The sequence below is a fragment of the Cotesia glomerata genome, linkage group LG1 (genome assembly GCF_020080835.1).
Source record: "Cotesia glomerata isolate CgM1 linkage group LG1, MPM_Cglom_v2.3, whole genome shotgun sequence".
NCBI classification, from domain to species: Eukaryota; Metazoa; Arthropoda; class Insecta; order Hymenoptera; family Braconidae; genus Cotesia; species Cotesia glomerata.
This window is the reverse complement of record NC_058158.1, coordinates 7,465,302-7,486,832: the sequence shown is the minus strand read 5'-3', so window position 1 is coordinate 7,486,832 and position 21,531 is coordinate 7,465,302.

Sequence of the window (21,531 nt, the reverse complement as noted above, 5' to 3'; positions counted from 1 at the left end):
ATGACACTAAATTTCACTAAAAAAAACATATTTTATCATATGACTATCCTGGACTCAAAATTTTTCCTATTCTCTTAATGATATAGATCAAATAAGTGATTTTCAAATATTCTTTGATGAATAAAAATTTTAATATTAAAATCAACAAGCTATATTCTTTTGATATGACATTACGACGGTCTAATTAGCAATTTGTCTAACTCCATATTTTTAGAGGGTGATTTTTAATATTTTGATATAGCCATAATCGAATTATAAATTATTTGAATGATTCAAACCTAAATATTATATCTCTATTAGATAATAATGATATTAAATTGTTTTTTAAAGTGATAATAAATTTTGAACTAATTGTTTTTTTCGTACAAATAAGAGATTCTCTAAAATGGAGTTAGACAATTTGCTAATTAGAACGTCGATTAATAATTTGTTAACTCTAAAAATATTTTTCAAAAATGACCGTAAAAGATAAAAACCTTGTAACGTAACAGCAGAAACTTAACGAAGGGAAAAACTAAAAATATTGTGAAAAATAGTGTAACAACACTGTGCAGATATCCATTTATAAATATATAGCGTAGGTATGTGGGTATATAGGTGTGTAGGCGGATAGAAGTGTGATGATAGAAGGGGTAGTTGGAATAGAAAGCAAAGTTACTGACGGCTCGTTCGAGGTCCCAACGGCGCTTTCGGGTTTTGATAAAACGCCTAAACATCAATCGGACTCGAAAACTGGCCTGTAATTCGAGTTCCATTTCCAGGACGGAAAAACAATCGTCCTGTTGGAGAGGAGGAAGTTAACTCGGTAGTCGGGTCAATAGATGACCGGTCGGGATAGATGTTGGAGGTCGGGTGATGCATCCGCTGAATATGTATGAGCCCGCGACACCCCATAGCACAGAGAGACCGAACCACTATCTGTGGGTGATAGTGGGTATGCTGTATGTCTCGCTGGGGTCTAGCGGGCGGGTGGCGCGGCAAGAGGGTTGACACATCGAGGGTGGCTGCTGGCTGCTGGCTGCTAGCTACAGAGGAGTCTGCCATGTGTAGAGCAGAGGTACCGTACTACTCTGCTCGGTACAGAGATCGCATCCCGGGATTCCATGGGAGCGAGCGAGAATCATCCGGATCTGTGTGCATGAGTGCAGAGTCGAGCGTGGAGTAGACGCGAGAATTCGAGCCAGATAGACAGAGAACACCGACAAGAGACTGAGAGAGAGAAAGCTTATATCGCAAGAACCACCCCAATGGAAACTCGAGCAGAGTCTCACCCATCATACACACTCCTCTGACTCCTCTGATGCCGCCACACCTCGTAGTCATAGCAGCTCAACATAACACACACACACACATATACTGATTCAACGAACCGAGTTACATCCTTGTGTGCTGTGTGCAGTTCACCTCTTAGCTACAGAGAACTGTCGCGTTATCTTAGGAGACAAAGTTACGTCGTAATTCCTTCGCGAACAGATGCCGATGGTTGCCTCGCGTTTAAGACTATGCTTCTCACCTCAAGCTCTGCTCTTAGCAGTCTCTCTGACCTCCTACTTTACTTCTTGTCCTCTATTTCATTGTCAGATCATACTGATGCTAACAACCTCCGTTAATATCTAACAAAAGTTACTTTATACTCATGATTTATTTCATGATAAAGATAGTATCGCATGCCTTAAGCGCGAAGCGTGCAGATATGCTTTACTCTCACCTAAAAATCGTGATTTCGATTAAAACGTAATTTTCATAATTAAAACGAAAAAAATTATGGATAAAAAGGATATTGAAATAAATAATAATAACTACAGAACACGTTAAAAAAATTTTCTTATCGATTAAATAAGATTTCTCAGAAAAAACTCGTTTTTCTGATGAATTAAATGAATAAGAGCGTGGTACTCACGGGAGCACTGGGCTTGATAACACCACAACTTTGTCAAAAATCACTTTCACGATGTAATTTTTTTTTGTTTTATTCCTTAGGAAGTTTGTCAAAACCCTTGTGAAAATTGCGTGTCAAAATAATTCCGTTTCGATACAGTTAATTTTTTTCGACTGTCAGTTTGGTGATTTTTTCTGTAATTTCGGCAGCCATATATTATTTTTCATAAAACGGGATTGAAATAACTATAAATAAGGAGAAACTATACATACATGATGGTATAATTATTAACTGTTTTATCATCTGTTAAAATTTTTCTTTAGCTCGACCTACAGAGGGGATAATACTACTCGCGGAAAAATTCAAGTAAAAAAACGAATAATTTTTGTTACGATCTGAATAATTTGTGTATGACATGAACGCTTAAGGCATGCTCATTTGGATTTTCCAAACTTTTATTATTATTATTATTATTATTTATATTATTTCATAGTTGGTATGAATACGCGGGTTTTCTGTTGTCAGCTATAGATTTAGACAACATTATGACAAATGGATTGCTTGTAATTGATGATGATACTGAGACTAGATGATGACTGATGAAAGAGGTTTAGGAGAAACGGTTAAAGATATGCCGATAATTCAGCTTTTTAAGGGATAAGGGATGAGGGCTGAGGCTGAGGACGAGCAACTATTTGGCAAGGGGTTCATCTCTCGATGAGAATGCTTTAATATATATGATCCACTAAATAGGGACGATGGTTGCAAGTGAGCGATGAAACCCACAAGACACCATGATATATTTATATATATATTGCTGGGATTAGGGCGCGTTATAGTTTTAAGCTCGTGACATCACAATGCTCAGGGTTCTCAATTGCCTTAATATCTCCTACTGTGTCTTCTGTCAGCTGCTAATTACAACAATTAAAGTTGATAAATAATTTCTGGGAAAAAATCCATTTATTATTAATTATTATTAATGATTTATTAGACAAAAAATTTCTTGGTAAATTTTAGAAAAGATTTTAATTTTTTAACTTGATTTTCTGAATGATGAATTTAAAAAAAAATTTTTTTTACATAAAGAGCAAATGTAACTTTTATTTTTAATTCGTGCAAAGAAACCTTCATGCTGATTGATTCACCAAAGTTATTTATCTAATAGCCAATGTATTATTTAATGTTAACCCTTTTATTTTAGTGTTAACTCATGCACAATAGCACGGCTCGTTGAGCGTCACTGTAGCTCCGAGGGTGCTAAATCGCCACAGTCGTCTTGCAAGGACTGTAGCTTAAAGCAATATAAATATATACTGTACGTTTATAGAGAGGCGTGAGGAAGAAGGGTTGATTCAAACAAGGAATGCCATAGGATTCTCGCGGGGTTTTGTGCGATGGTCCGCCGCATGGTTGCTTTCTGTATCTGTGGGTGGAGTTGAGGGTGATAATACTCAGCTCTTACTGCCAGAGAGCTATAAAATATATCCAAGGCAATGAGAGTAAGCTCCGTATTGCGCTGGGAGTAAAGGAGTTAAGGGTGACGACTTGTTTAGCCGAAGGGAGCACCAGCCGCTTCATTACCAACTCAAACTTCATTTTCAACCCCTTCTTTTCTTCTATAGTGTATAAATATACCATTACAAGAATTAAGTGGAAAGGGTGAAGTGATAGAAGAGATGCGCTAGTCAACAAAAATATCAGATGATAATTACCGAGGATTTTCTTTGATGATTAATAAGACTAATGACTTATTTCAGGTGTAAAAAATTTTTTAAAAGTGTTTTACTATTGCTGGCAAATCAATGAAACTCGTTAGATGACTTTTTATTCACTCGTAAGTCAGTTTATTTATTTTTTAGTAACTCGCAGTAAATTAACAATGAGAGATTCTTCACAGGCATTTATTGGCCGCGCTTCGTGTATGTTTGCCCACTAATTACGCGACGACCAAAGAAGAACTCGGGGCTTTTTATCAACCGTCCACTCATAAATGATGCATCGTGAATTATCCTGCCGTAATTTATTTTTATTTTCAACTCAAAGGTTACTTTAAAAAAGTAAACTCTAAGATGTGTCTTGAAATAACTACAACTAGTTAGTGATTTTATTTAGTAGTTTATACACAGAGTTTTTTTTATTGCGCCTCCGGTATAATTATTTTTTTTTTTTTATATTACCAAGTCTTTATTGGTAGGAAACAATTCTCTAAATGTAAACGCCGTTTTTGTTAGTGAGACTCGAATGGCCGATGAAAAAAAAATAATACATGGTTTCCTGGCGTATAAAGAAAGGAATGAAGATCGTAAAGCCAAAGTGTCGGTACTCATTTAAAACACCAAGCTGTATGGTTTGGTGTATGCTAGAGATAAATATATATATATATATACATATATATATATATATATATATATATATATATATATATATATATATATATATATATATATATATACTGTGCTGGTTTAGTCGAGTATTATATTTATTTGTTTTTTAAAATAAATAGTGGCTGTATAAAGTAATGTGATGTGATGAGTATGGTGTTTTTGCGAGGTGGATCACGTGTGATACAAGAATGAGAATAAGTTTATAAAATCAAAAGAGCAATGAAGTTGCGGTATACATAAGAAGAGGGAAATAACGCGGTAGTTTATGGGATTCTAAAACTCTCGTAAACTGTCGTACGTCAAACTTTTCAATTTTATGTTTCAACATTCTGGTTTTTTTATTTTTTCAAGTTACAGTTGTCGTCCTGGTCGTTTCCACCGTTTAAGGAGCTGAGCGCATGGTCGCTTACGTTTTTTCGGTGGGAACAGTATAGTAATAAGGAATAAAAATAAGAAACTTAACTGGTGGAAAAGTTTTAAGTATGGCTACTATATAAATTATTCCCAGTTTTCATTCTGAAATATTTTCTCTGATTATTATATTTTCTAAAGGAACAAAACTAAATAAAATAAAAATGATTGAGAGATTTTATCGGTAAATTCCAAACAGACATATGTCAAGAAAAATGTTTTCATCTGGGCTGTGATATAGGAATCGAGAGCACATTAGGAGTCCCCATAAAAGATACAATCTCGATAGAAATGCGATTAAATTTATAGGAGGTTGAGGATGCAATCGAACGCTCGTTCACACGTCCGTCATTAAGACCACCGAGCGTCTTCCACCCCAGTGTGTACGTGCGCTCCTTTGTGCTATATTTAACACCAGAAAGAGAGAGATCGCGAGTCAGACAATTTTGTGTGATACTTGCATCACAGACTCGATAACATCTTAATAGAGATCAGCGGTGCTTTGAGAAGATAATTTGGTTTTCGATGCGGACAGCTGTCGTCGGCCCGGCAATTTCGATCCTCATTTCGGGGTTTAAGTCCCTACACTTTACTTTAGGTGTGATCAGCTTCTCCACGCCACTGATAACATCTCGTTCAAAAATTACAGTTTTAATCATTATAATCATGATAGAAAAAATTGTTTTTATTATTATTTTTTAAAATTGTATTCAAATAAAAGTGCTGTAATATTAATGGGCTGAAACGAAATATGGAGCCTTTCAGCATTGAAGACCATCAAGGATAGCCTTCGGCTTCGGGTTGTAGATCTACATCATCGTGCTTCCCGTTCCCATCGTCAGTGGTCTTGTAGACTCGCGGGCATGTACAAGTACCAGTAGCTCAAGTGCCGTACTTAGCGAACCGAGAATCAAGTGGTCTTGAGTGAAGCATTTGATGTGCTTAGGCAAATGTGCCGTCACCCACTTTCCACTCGCAACATTCACCATCCATAATCTACATTGCTGGTTAAGTTGTAATGTAAGTAACCGATAAGTTTATCAGTAGTTGTATTTGTGAGGGGGAGGTGTAACAAACATGTACGTGTAGATGTAGTTTATGATAGATACATGCATGCATGGACGATGAAGAATGAGGGGGATGATGTGAGTATCGGGCCAGAAGGGCGTGTGATGTATTTGTAAAGAGGTGTCGGGTTGGAACTAAGAAGGCCCGGTTGAACTTGGTGCCCCGGGGGAACATGAGCAACGGGCCAGCAGGGAGAGGTTACAGATAAAAGAGAATTGTATAAAATGGGGTGCAAAAGAAAACTGAGAAGAGATGTGTGGGTAATGGTAACACATCCGTGGCGAGGATAGCTTAGAGAGGGAGAGAAGAGGTGTAGAGGGTGGTTAGCTGGTTGGAAACGACCCAGAGATGGAAAAGAGAAAAATTGGTGGATGGTTGATGCCCTCGGGTGATGTAAAAGGTGCTAGAGGCAGTCAGTTACCATTTTCCGAGGCTTGACAGAATAAAAATATGAAAAAAACGTCTCTGAACTGAAATTCAGTACCTTAGAGTTGAGAGTTAGAGCTGGATGGTGTTAGCGGTGAGCTAAAAATAAAACTAAAAAAAATGAAAAGTGTGTGCCAAGTGGAAGTGGATTTTGTTGGAGAGTATGGCGTGTGTTAGGGAGAAAAGTCGAGAGTCGTTCCTATCTGTCAAATTTCATTTCACGCTTCCGAGAGTCGTCTGGACTCTACGACGGGGGTAGATATGGATCTCTGGTGACACCTCCGTAACCAGCAGTGAAAGACAGTAAAATTGAGATTGTACTCTTTTACTCAACGTCATATAGGGTGACACGCTTTTCGCTTTCTCTTTCTCTCTCTCTCTCTCTTTTTTTAGTATAGCTTGAATATAATATTGTTGTTGAAGATAAAAATCATAAACTCGTTTATACTTTATTCTGAGCCTGATGAATCTGTGTATACATAAAAGTTTTATTATATGGACACGTCAGTTCGTAGATGACGCTAAATAGATAGAGACCCAGATAAATCGTCGAGTTCAGCAGATTCAAACGGTAATTTTTAGTAGACAGAAAATGAAAAATAAAAACATTTTAGTATGATGACCAGCAACATGGTCAGCAGAGTATTTCAGTTAAAAGTGGGTATCGATCGACGGAGACCTTGATGGTCTCATATCATCCCCGTGTTCTCTTCCTCCATACTCTGAAGGAACTTTTACACTCCGAGCACGTACTCGGGGGCAAGGACCGCCGCAAGCTCTTCCTCTTCCCCACGGTTCTCTTCAAGGAGCTTTGCACCAAGTTTCTCATCCAGTTTTATTCGTTTTCCTTTGAGCCGATCCGCTACCTTGCCCTTATTTTTCTTATACTTTTTCTTCCCCCGGTTTCTTTTCTTCTTTCTGTTTCCCCAATTCTCCATTGTATATCACCAAGCCACTCTGCGGCTCATTGCTTAGTTGCGAGCTTTTACAATCTTATTAAATTCGTCCTAATAAATTATTTCTATCACAATTTTCACCAACAATCATTCTCATTGTTATTTGAATGTCCGAGTGCATTTGCCAATGGAATTGCATCCTGGTCAATCATAATTCTAAAGTAACCTGCCAGTCAACGTCTGAATAAGTGCCTCAACGTGATCCCACTCGGAGCTATCCGATGGCATTGTAAGCTTGGATGAGTCGATGGTAGCTAAGTGTAAAACGGAAGTTATCGCCAGTCAGACAATAAGCCGAATATATGTAAGGAACAATGCTTATTCTCTTATTGCTTATTGCTTCTCCGACACTCCACCAAGGTGAACCGATTATGGCGAACAATCGTCGATAATCAAGGCCATGTCAAACACATTTGTCTAGCAAACCACATTTGGCTCGCAGTGAATTCCAAGGTGAATTTTCGAGTCCAAGACATTCAAACGATCCACTGTTGTTTTGATGCTTGCAGTGCCGTTCACTTATCCCAAATTCCAACAACTGGAATGTCTTGAATGCCAGAATGATCTCAAGAAGACGACAATGGAAGTGAAAACCAAAGTCGAAAATCGAATTACCCGTTAGGTAGTTAATCATCGCCCGATACCCAATAACTGTTCTATAACCAAAATTATTTTTCTTTCTTCTTTTCTTGTTATTATATTTTTCCTCCTTCTACATCTCATAAATTGGTCCTTATTCCCACAGGACAAAGTTAAATCTATCACCAATAGAAATAATAACAGAAGCAGTAGCAACGATGATAATAATAACAACGATAACAATAATAGGGCAATATCGCGAAGGAAAAAATTACCCGTGCATTAGCTTAAGGGCCACCGGGGGTCGCTGGTGTTTCTGGGTAGGTCATAACTATCAGCGCCGAGTTGGATCTAGCTCTTACGAAATATTACCAACTATATGGTAGTAAAGTCCAACTAGTTAGTGTGTCCTAGTGTGGGTTTGTGTGTGGACGGGCTAACCAGCGATCCCTGTTGGGCAATAATGCCCTTCTTCGTAACGCAGTGGCACAATATCCTTGGTTCTTTATAAGAGTACAGGGCAAATAGATCACATTGCCGACTAATAAGCCGTTTGGTGTGTGCCGGGCAGCCGACCCTCTTTCATGCAAGCCCCAAAATATATATACTTTGTCGCTCTGTTTTCTTCCGAGCTAGTTTTACTGACTTATCCGGACTTTTTTTGCCACCCTTCGCACAAAATATCTATATATATGTATATACGTATAATTTTTTTTATATCAGAGCGTCCCGCCGAGTCACGTTTCCCGTTTTCCTACGAAATTTCAGTCGTCCATCAATTGTGTAAGGCATAGCGAGTCGTCGAGGGGCGTCCAGTATTGTCATGGTAATGTGTATGGCAATCGATCCGCCTCATTATGTCACCCAAAGAGACCCCGAAGTCACACGAAACCTCGTGCCGGATTTTTTCACCATTTTTTCATGGGAAACTCTGCGATATACACCAACATAATACAATATAATATAATAAGTAGAGTATATTCTGCAGCGCATTGTTGGTTGATCGTTCAATCGCGCTCAATGAAAGAGAATAAAAGCTCAAGTAGATTTTTTTGCAGGCCAATTGACTGATTATTGTAACTCGAGCCTCCTTACTCTACAAATAAATCGTTACCAAATCGTAAATTGCCCAATAAGAAGTCCTCTAAAAAGTCGTTGCAAGTTTCCTTCCAGAGTAATAGTGACAACTACTAACACTGAAGCGTTTTTGTCAGGTACTTGAAGCTGTAAAGGAGATAGACAGTGGTAGCTCTGAAATTCGGAGCTAGCTCGATTACCCGACTAATTATCTAGCGGGTACGATAGGCAAACTTGATCCCGTTTAGACAAAGTCTGCGGTTCTCGTCTCGTCCTTTATCGTCTGGTCTCCTCTGCTGGCTGCTGACAACCCTATAGCAGGTCATTGTTACCTCGTTACCGTACCCTTAAGCGAGGTCCTACGGGCGAAGGAGGTGAGAGCAGGAGAGAGCTAACATGAGTTAGAGTGTCTTTGTTAGTACTGTGGATGTCTAACCCTCGACTGGCTCGATCAATTCAATAAATGTCGAGGAAAGCCAGGATTGCTTTCTCCTCAACTCAAGCTTCGGCAATCCGAAATTGGAATAAACTAGGTGTAAGATAAAATCAGTTCTTACCGGAAGAATTTTATTATGTATTATCTAATCCATGAAACAAATAATTCCGTCGTTTGGTGAAATATTGCCAGTGATAAGTTTTGTTTTTTTTTTTTTTTTTTTCATTTTATTTCTGTCGGTTATATTATCAAAGCGGATTCTATACTCGATCAGAAAATGTTTGTGTGAAAAAATGTTTGAAATATCCTGGTAATGGGATTCGGAAGAGGCTCTTTTGGAGATATGTGTGTGAATAAGACAATAGGGCGGATAGAAAGATGGTCTTCTGAGCTTAGCTAGGCAGCCTTGCAATCAATACTGTTTCGGTATTACGACGGAAACACTCTCGCCTGTTATGTGTTCTACTCTCTCGGTGTCTGTCTTGGAAATGCCTATGGGTTCCACTACGGGTTTAGAGGTGAGACAAGAGAGGTTCCAAGTTTGAACACAGTGTAGTAGTGAGTAAAGGGAGGACCGAGAGTGAGACCCGAAGAGCAGAGGGTAGGATCCAGCTTCGTGGTCCGCATACTGATGTCGTCGTTTCAGCCGAGAGTTTAACGAAAAAAATAAACTGAAACAAAGATAGTACAGAGGGAATTACTAAAAACAAAACTCAATTCTCAAAATGTCCTGAAATATTTAGATCTAGTCGAACCTTTTATAATAATAAATAGTGAATAGTTTAAAATAAAAAATTGGCTGAATTTTTTTTTTTAAAGAAAAATATGTATTAATTTTCATGGTTAAAATTATTTATTTTTATGAATGTATATATAATAGTTCTTTTAACCCGTTCTTGCCTTTTCGGTCATTTTTTTTTTTCTCGCTAGTATAAATCTAATTCAAGTGGATGGTACTATTCCATCTTCACTAACAATTCGGGACAAATCGTCCTCGGAGAGTTAGGTCGATGGGTAACCACCGAACTTGAACACTAATTAGCTGGTAAATGCTAGTATCTGTTCGACTCAATTTTTAAGTATTAACGATGGAAAGCCACTGAGAATGAAGAGCAACTTTTTGTCCCAAATTGTTAGTGAAGATGGAATATTACCATCCACTTGAATTAGATTTATATTAGCGAGAAAAAAAAATGACCGAAAAGGCAAGAACGGATTAAAAGAATTATAATTGTCACGGTCGAGAAAAATTAGTAACGTATATAGAATAGATTTAACAAAATCCTGAGGCAGTTGAAAATAGTGTTAACTAATTCCAAAAATGATGTTAGTCATCTCAAGGTCTCGTTCGCAAAAACGGCCTATAAATCTTTTCACACGTATGTTGATGATAATCTGTCAGAAATAATTTTTCAATTCTCGGTATTAGAACATACAAACGAGTGCAAAGTGGTTAACTGTAGAGCTGGATGGAGTTAACGAGTGAGAGTATGCCCTGAAAGCTGTCTAAGCTAACTGAGGGTGCGAATCTCGAGGACAAACGATTGGTCGCTCAGGGCGCTTTTGGACGATTAGCTCTGAGTAAAAGACTTGCCAGAGCATAAGGTATCCATCGTGTGCATCAGCAGCGGCAGAAAAAACCAGCGGATGAGTGGAGAAGCTGGGCAAGGCCTTGTCCTGGCGGGTGCCAGTTGTTGCAGACTCATGTGTGCGCAGGTAGCCCCGAGCGTTTTAATATTTCTGGCGATACACATGTATGTAATATATAATATATAATATAGAGCTGAACGTGTAAGAGGGCGTTGGAGTGTAGGAGAGGAGGCACGAGAAGAGTCTCCAGCTCGATTCTTTGGTCCTTTATTCCGAAAAAAACGCAGCAGTTCCAGTAAGTGGGTACTTCTGAATTGGCTCCCCCTCGTTCCACTCACTGGATCATCATTCGTTCGCCGAAAATTCGATCATTATGATTGCTTATGATGTAAATGATGCCCGGAGGCAGCAATTGTTTCCAGTGGAACGAGCCCGTTGGCTGCTCCCGGCTGCGGGCCTTCTCTTGTGCCCCACACGTCTAGTACCACCGAAACCAGCCTTGCCAGGAGGCACTAATCCAGAATAAAACCTGGACGATCTTCTAATCCCGCCGAAATTCGGTGTTTCAAGGCAAAGGTCGATTTCGTCGAGTCTTAATCGCCGATGCACGAGTACTTGGGACACCCCCTGGGGCCTTATCTTTCTCCTCCGTACCTTCTTGGCTCTTTTTCCTGATTCTCAAATTCTCCTCCCGACCCAGTCCCCCTTCTAATTTGCGCTCGGCGTTCCCTATTTTACGACCGTAATTTCGGATTCTTCGCTAACGCTCAAGCTAAAAATCCTCGAAACTCTCTATATATATGTTCTTTAAAGTTGTGTTAGGCCGAGGAGTATTATCATCACCAGCATAAGAAGCCTCCAGAAATTTATCAAAAATGAGCCAAGTGTAATATTTTTAACACGCGAGTATGTGGGCATTCAAAATCTAAAATGGGTGGGTGTTTAGCTCAACATACGCAAACTATTATACACAAATTCATCACATATTTATATTATTTTTTTTCTCTACACATAAAATTTTTATTATATTGTTCTTTTGGTCTTTTTGTTTAGTTGGAGGTTGAGTTTTGTAAGGCCCACAATAACCATTATAGTAATTTCACGGTACGACGTCTATTCCACGCGCTCAGAGAAGCAGGACTAATTTCATTAGGGATAAATATCATCATTACATCTTGCGACCGTCCCGAAAATTGGCAAGGTTCGTCCGGTTTTTATTTATTTTTTTTCTTTTTCAACTTGATACTTCTTTTTATTTTATTTATTTTATACCAACATTCACTCATATTAATATAAATATAACCCGTCACTTTTTTTTTGCCAAGCTCCCTTCCCCGGAAGAAAGACCGCACCCCATCAAATGTGTTTGTGTGTGTATCAAGGTCCAATTTAAATCAACGTTTAAATAATACCAAAAATTATATACATTTAGGCCCATAAATTTAGTGTGTACCATTCCTAATTCATAATTTGATCGTTAATGTTACAGTCATTAAACTAATCCGCGGGCTGTCTCTGAAAACTCATTATTATTATTTGTAATATTAATTTTTTAATATTAAAGCCTTTCTAATTCTTTAATTGAACGTTTTCTTTATTAAAAAATTTAATCCTAATTTATTAGCAACAATTTTTGCCATTTTCGATAATTTTTGTTAAGTTAACAATAAAAACTATAATTTAAATTAAAAAAAAAAAAAAAAAACAAAATCAACTTTGAAAAAAATATTAGAATCCGACCAAGCCAGGAATTGAACCTGGATCTTCCTAATTACATTTCATTTATATATAAATATACACGTATAAACTTTTGAAACATATTATGACAAAATTTTTTATTTTTAAAGAAATCTAATAAAAATTAATACAAATTAAAAATTTACCAATCTTGGCCATAATAACCTAATTATTATTATTTATTATTATTTTATAGACATCGACATCCTTTATTAATATGTGTACTCAACAAATGATAGATAAATGTAGAATTTGATTGGATTGGTGCCGAAGTAAACTCGGTGTGCGTGTGAAAACAAGATTGATTCAGTGATGTCGCAATCAAGTCACTTTAACGGAATAACTAGTGGCTGGTGTGGAGAATAGAGCGTATGGATCAGAGCTGGATAGTAGTAGTAATAGTGGAAACTCTGGAATAGAGAATTGAGTTATCGATATTCTCGACGCGAGAGATCGAGTTAAGAGACGGTGCACCAGAGAAAACGTACGCGAGGAAACGATTATCCCCATTATTCGCACATGTAACTCGACGGATTAACGGATCAATAGAGAGCTATACTCTTCTTATCGCGACATACCTCGAATGCCTATTGGTATATCTTGAAATACATCGAGTTTTAGAGCGAAAAAACCGCGGAAAATAATAACAATAATTCAAAGACCAGTTACTTGGAGTATATCTGTCACTTTGGCGCTGCCGCGCAGCGTAACAACCGATTACCGATCACCCGATACTAAGCGACTAATTGTTCCCGCTAATTGACAAAGTTCTCAGGCTTTAACGCGATTGATTCTCAGTTCTCAGTATCGGGTCAGTTGTTTGCAACAACTTACGTATTTTCTGATTTTTTACTCCGCGATCAAACTACCATGCTTGTAATGCAATAACTTTAATTCTGACGATTCAAAATGCGTGAGAGTTAATTACAAAAATTCTAAGATCTGTGATTACTCACTTCAATTATCTTTTTTTGATCGTTAAAGAAGAATTTTATTATTATTGATATTTAAAATAAATAGAAATAAAATTTTAAAACTTCAAAACCTTGAACTTGATGATGTATTTTACAACTTTGTGACACCGAGCAAAATAAGGGCGAGCAAGTTTTTTTTATCCCTTGTGGAAAGTCGAAGACAGAGAGTCGACCACCGGGGTAAGTAAACGTGCGTATTGCGGCCGACAGCTGTCAAATAAATGTTAAAAAAAAAAGTACAAAAAAAGGAGAGTGAAATAAAATAAAATAAAAAATAAAAAAAAAATGAAAGGAAGAAGAAAAAAGAAAGCGCTAGCCGAGCGAAATTTCAAGTGGGTCGCGCGCGAGCAGGGGTTGCGATCACCCCCGGGGATCGTGAGTAGAGTGCCCTCGGGACCATATCGAGGCCGTGAAATCTTTTCGACTGGGAATATAAAGATCTGAAGATGCTATCGCGCAGCCGTACGGCTTCATAAATCCATAAATTGATATCGCAGACTTTAAATTTATCAATTATTATTATATTTCAATTTCTTAGGTCATTTCACTCGTTCCATTCAACTACCACTCGATAGATTATTTATGATAGTTATCAATATTAATAACGCCCGTTTATTCAATAGATGAATACCGAAATAAATAATTGACTCCATTGAAAGCTCAATAAATTTAAATTTATCTGTAATACTCTAAGATTAATTTTTAATTCAACTGACAACTAAAATTATAAAACATTCAATAAAACAATAAATAAATTTATTAAAAATTTTGCGGTACAAAGGAATATTTTCATCAAAGACTTGAATTAGAGTACGAATAGGATCTAAAAAATTTACTTTACTTTAAAAGTTAAATAAAGCGAGAGATGTGACTACTTAACATTACTTGAAAGCCTGCGCATATCACGCGTTGTCTTCAACATCACCCTTGACTCTTCAATACACTCGACACTTCTTCATACTACTGTACTATACTACACTGTAGTAAACTATACGATGTGTTGTACTCTAGCAGGGGTTGGCTGTGCAGTGGCCGGAGGGCGTCAAGGCGCGTCGGCGAATTTTCGAGGGTGGCTTCGCGCGTCAATGGTTTATCAAGAAGCACTTGTTTAAAAGGCACCCCCTCGTCATGTTGCATCGCATCGCGCTGACATGTCCCAAAAGCCAATTCGTCTGTCCAACACATATATAGAAATACATCGACATAGATGTTGAGATATATTAAACTTAAATTTCGAAATGCGTTGTGAATGAACGAACAAATGTCTGCGTTAAATAACCTCAATGCTCTCATCAGAGGGTTAGAATATCGGATGGGTATACATAGAAAAAATCTATACAAGCAGGATAATGTACTAGTGTTGGCCGCAAGCTTTTCAAATGTACACGCGTCGTTGACGTCGGCGTCGCCAGTCGTGTCTCAGTAATTGAAGTTATTGCAATATTGTGTCCTGTCAACGAACCCTGTCCGTTGACGTTCATTTTCCTGCTCTTCGAGATAGATATAGATATAAATATACATATGTGCTCCATACTAGATACTACATGCAACACGTATGACAATACAAGGCTTTCTGTGCTATATGTTCGCATCAGTATTAGAATACAGAGGAACAGAGAAGCAAGTGTAGAGTGTAGGCTGCAGTTTGATACGAGTAGGGATCGAGCTTGAGCGTACGATAGAAGAGACATTAGGTGAGAGGATAGGTACATCCATACACATATGCATCTATACATATGTTGATTGTATGCAGAAGAGTGTGGAAAGCACAAACCCACGTCAACTTAGTGGTAGAGACGAATTATTGTGTAACAGTTGTGTGATGCTCGCAACAACGTCGCATATCCGGTTTGAATTCTGTCACGGACTAATATGTTTCAAAAACACAGGCATCCAACGATGGTATGACATATCAGACATCAGACGCAAAACTAGTGAGTATTGTCGCTATTATGACTGATAGCGACCAGAATTTCATTAAATTCACTCGACTCTCGGCTTCACTTAACTTTCGCGACTGAATTGCTGTTGATTCTAAACTTTAGCTTTTGATTGTTTTAATAATGGCTGGTACACGTATACATTGTATATGTATGTGTAAATTTTAGGATACAGGTGAGTAGGTGACAGCACAAAGTTTTTTTTTGATCGACAGGATTTTCACACCGTTGAATATTTACGAGCTTCCCATCAGCGCTATCATCCTCGTACGGCGTACTTCCGTTTTAGTCTCTTTTTAAATATTATTCAAACCAGAACGCGGCGATCTAAGCGACTGCGATCATGCTCAAAAGCCGTGATGGATCGATTATTTTTTTTTTTTTTTATATAAATAATTCACTAAAAATTAATAATTTAACCTGGAATTTAAACTATCAGAAAAATCTTTAACTACTTCTGAGATGAGTCTTGGGAAAAATATTCTGATATAGCTATTGTAGGCGGCTCTCCGCCTTTATTAATCCGCAAAAATTACCTATGTCAAAATTTTTCTGCAACAATTTCTTATACAAAAATATCTCAAGACAACCAAAAATAAATTAATCTGACGAAAATTAATCATCATTTACGAAAATGCTTATATATCTTCAACAATAAAATGGCCTTTTGATCATGGTTTTTGTGTGTGTGAGAAAATATTGCTCGAATAAAATATTGCATAAGAAATTTTTGCTGAAAAATTTTATCGTAGATAATTATTGCATGAGAAATAAAAGACGGTCACCATTTTAGGCAATATATAAAAATATAAATATGATTCCTTGCTTTGGCTCAACCACTTTAGATCTTGTCTTGTATATATATTTTAATATTTTAATTTTATTAAACTTAACTCTTTACTAAAGAGAAGATTTAGCGACCATGCGCCATCTATCGGAGATTCTCAACACTATCTCTGATCGACAAATTATATATGGGCATATTAAGTTATATCAAAAATTATATATGAACATTTAAGGCCGTATCAGAAATTTTTTTCACTGGGTGTTATATTGATTTTGGAAAAAGAACCAAACCACCCCTTGATTCATACCAAAATGAAAATATCTAACCCCAAGTAATCTAGAGACATAATCGTCTTATATACCGCATGGCTATCCCTTTGTGTATGTCTGTCTATCCGCTAATGTATGCACCGTTTTCAGAACGATTCCGGGTGTGTTGGAGTCCGCAACGTTATATACCCTCGATGAAAACGCCGGCGGGCTTTATAGACGCAAGTACAGGAAAATAAAAGCGACTGTGGTGCAGAATACCTCGTTTTATTTAACTTTATTCAATTTTGGGACCGTTGCGAGATGAGTGGGAAGCGAGCAAGTTGAATCAAGTAAGATAAAAAATACAAATTACTGTACGAAGGGTCTCTGATCTTCATTCATGTCCATATAGATACAGATGCAAGATGTGTATCCATATATGTGAGTGTCAAAGTACATCCGAGTGGGAAGCTAAATTAATTCACATCCCGTTGCAATACTTTTTATGACGTAACTGCGGTTTGTTAGCCGTTATTCAACGCGTCAATTGGATTTCGTGAGTCGCCTACTCTATTTTTTTTTGTCTCGAACATTATGCCCGCACTTTCTCCTTCAGTTGTTCACCAAAACTAACAATAAAGCGTCATTAAATAAAATATAAACGTTTTGTGTACATATTTAAATACTTAAATTTGGAGGAATATTTTTAAAAAGTTGGCAGTGCTGGGCGATATAATTGCCGATAAATTTGTTTGCGTGTTTATGTATTCAGGCTTGTTGTTTGTTTTTGTAAGCAGGGGGACAAATGTCGAGATAGCAATAAAAATATAAAATACGTGCAAGGTCACGTGGTTTTAAAATAATAGACAAGAAAAATACGCTGTAAGTGTGAGTGTGCAAAACAAAAATATCGTTGACTGTCCTGCAAATTTATATGGGTGAGCGTATTATACATTATTGTATATATACCTACCGGAGAACAAGACTATAAAAGCCGCTGGTTAATGGACCGTTTTCATTGACACAAAAAGTCAATGTTTCAGTTGTAAATAAATAAATAAAAAAAAAAAAATAAAAGTTAAATTCTTGCATGCTCTCGTTATGGACAGAACGATAAAGCACCCGCGTTATCTCGTTGTACAGTCAATTAGCGTCTGTGCAAAAGTCGCATCGTGAGTGGATTTTAATGCATTACAGTGGGTAAGGGAACCGGCGAGAAAAGCGCCGCCTCATATCTATCATTCGGATGCACTGCTAAAATGCTTATATATAAATAAATATCCAATAAATTATTCACATTTTACCAGGATTTTGATAACAATAATTGAGAAAAAAAATTAATTTTATGCATTGATTATTCAAAAACTACTCACCGGAAAAAATCATTACGACTTAATCTTACAGTCTGGATGCCTCCCTATCATCCCTCTCTCCCTCTCCCATTGGTTTTATCCCCCGTAAGCTTGTTCGAATTGTTGCCGACAGAGCGACAGTAATCCAAAACCCACGTGACTAGTATCACACACAAAATAACTAACCCATCCTTTAGGTCCTAACTGACCCAATGGACGATGTAGAATGTAGTGCGCACTTAACTTTAACAAAACCTCCATCAGACGTTGGTCAAGCTCATCCAGCCCAGAGGCTTACTCTTTAAACATGTATGTATGCTCATGGATTCCGGGTTTCAATCCCTTTTATCTTATCCGTGTACTCAATTGAATGGACTCTTACCCTCCGGGTATTCACAAAGTTAATTACTATCCCTTTTCATTGAAATTATTTTTCCAGATTTACCCTTTGTTTACTTTAATTTTCGCTAATTTTTCCTTTATTTATCCGACTCTCGGCATTAAAACCACAAGCTATTTCTTTTGTGGTACTTCCTTTGTTCTCGGTGCCAGTTTTCTTTTTGTCTTTAGCTTAACATCCTGAGAGTTCTTTTTTTTTTTTTCTATTATATTTTGTTTTTTAAGCACAATCCGCCTCATCTTTTATAGATTATTTTGTACGACCGCGATCACACGAGTGAGTGCTACTCAATAAATGCTCCAGCAATGATACCAAAAAGCTACTACTATTGGAATCGCAAGACAAAGAGTCTCAACGTGTTATGTGCCGCTTATTTTTTTAACAAGTACAACCGTGTGCACGATTCTTACATTTTAAAATATTTTTATTGCTTCAAAAAAATTTTTTTTCTATAAATTAAACAGTCGCTTTTTATGTTAATACAAAATTATTTAACAATGTAATTTTTATACATTCACTGATAGAAGGATTTAGTACGGAGTACTAAACTGATTTAGTAACAAAATTTTTATTCATTTATTTGGGAGAAACAAATATTTTGTACCCATCAATATTGTTTGTTACAGTTTAATAAATGATTTCTTTATATGTAAAAAGCCTTATTACATGGAAATAAATATTTATTTCCACCAAATAATATTTAGTAACAGATACTAAATATTTCTTTGGCAAGTATTGTCGGTAGATGGCTAAGCTTTAATTCCAATGTTTATGTGATACATAACCTATTAACTGACTCAGATTATTTTATTCAGCTCAATTTTGGGAGATTTATTAAACCTTTAAAATCACACATACTCCCAATAAATGTTTTCTATTTATATCTTTTCTCAGTGGAGTTTAGTTAACATTTTTCAATTAGTCTATTATTGATATGTTAAAAACTTGTTTAATTTTTAATTTTATAAATGTCTAAAACAAAAAAATATAATTTAATGAGATTATTTTCTTTATAATACCTTATATTTTTACTTAAAATTATTTATTTTAATTATTTTGATTTATTTTAAGTTAAAAAGTTAGGTTACACGCTAAAATTAGTTAAAAAATTAATTTCTTTGATACAAATAAACGATTTATTAAGTACCAATAAATCATTTGTTAAATACTACTAAACATTTATTTGGTAGAACTAAATGGGCTTTAATGAATGATTTGGTACTTATTACTAAATATTTAGTAATGAAAGGTTTGTTACTAAATCATTTAGTATCTGTTGCTAAATCTTATTAAATAGAACGAAATCTTTCTATCAGTGTTCATACTTATAAATTTGATATTTTTTTTTTTTTTATGAATACAACACAATTATTTTTTGCAATTTTCACAAATCTTTTCCGTCTGTCTTTTAAATTAGGGAGCGGTGCAATCAGTATAATATAATTTTATTATTATAGAAAAATTAAAATTAAAATTAACTAACCAACAGTAAATAGAAGACAATCCATAGCCTCTGTATCTGGTTAAACAAAAGTATAGTTCAGTCTTCCGAGTATATTTTTGCTTTAGTTGTTCTGCCGAGAAGCACCGTGCGTTAGCGACTACTATTCAAAGCTCAGAGCCACGCCGAATAAGAGCAGCTACTATAAAGAAACTTGTGTGTACACGGAGTACGGGAGAGTATGGTAAGTAGTAGCACCCCTACCGCATAACGCAGAGCTCTCCTCTCTGACCTGCGGGTACTCAACCACTTTTAGCCTTGCTCTCTTCCATTCCATTCTCTTCTATCTTATTCCATTCTGTGCGGCTCCCACCCACACAACTCTCCCCTTTATTCACGGTCTTGCCGCCCCTCACGCGCCTAAGGTAGATACTACACAAGCAACGAATTGTTTTTTTTTCTTTTTCATTTTCTACGACAAAAAGTAACGCAAGAAAAAGTATTTTTCAATAATTATCGATAATGACGAAAAGTTTAATAATTTGTAATATTTAAAGATCGAATATCGGGCGGTGATCTCCGGGCACATAACCCGAAGCCATGAAAAATACGGTATATAGAGTATTTTGCCTTATTAAGCTCTATCTGTAACTTTAATCTTTCTGTTTAATAGCGAGGTGCTCTGAAACATTGAGGCAGAGGCTTAGCCTTGTATGACCCGTGAGAACGTTACTGGATATTATTACTGTCGTGTGTTTGAACAGACATTACACATATAAATTTCTGCATAAATCGTGTGTGCTCTCTCTATTCCTTATATTCGTGTAATTCTTATATACTAAGTGAATTTTATAATATATGGAGAAGCAATGTGCCGACTTAACGGAAATCTTTAACACCCTTGACCACCTTTGGAGTTGTAACTAGTGTGTATACACTGTCAGCTGTCATTTTAAGCTTATTATTCAATTGGAAAGTACATATGATAAGTTACATTCTAAGTCAAGTCATCCTGAGGTCCAATTTTGCAACTACTTTACTTTTGAAAATTACACAGTCAAAAATTTTGCGTCTATGCGTCAAAAATTTTTATGTTAAATATTTACATAATAAATGTTAAATTAACATAAAAAAGTGTTAAATATTTAACACAAAATTTTTGACGAAATGACGCAAAATTTTTTACTGTATACTTTATTGATTATTTTAGAATTATATGTTCAGAATTTTACTTGTCCATAGAGCATAGTGTTTTTTTACTCATTTTTAAGTATGAATTTAAAAGTAACCAATTAAATTTTTTTGTTTGATGTTTTTTGGAGCAATAATTTTTTTATGTAGTTTTTTTTCGGTAAAAATTTGGAAAAAAATCTTTGCCTTTTTTTAATTCTTTACAGAAAAAGTATAATGATTTTTTTCAAATGTTTTTAACCCACACTGATAGAAGGATTTCGTAGCATTTTCTTTGTATTTAAGAAATCATTTCTTAAACATCATTTCTTAGTATTTAAAGAATATTTTTTAGTATTTAAGAAATATTATTTAGTATTTATAATATTTCTTAGTATTTAAGAAAAATTTCTTAAATACTAAGAAATGATGTTTAAGAAATGATTTCTTAAATACTAAGAAATCCTCTTGAATACTAAAAAATCTTTCTATCAGTGCACCAATCATGAGATAGAAATTTTTGAAAATTTTTCTGATTTTTTTTTTTGCCAAAATTTGGTAAAAATAATTTATTCCATCAGAAACTACAAAAACAAAATCTAAATTTAATTTAACTTAATAAAAGCTTTAATAGAAAAATATCGAGCTAAGGGTGTATCAAAATTGATAT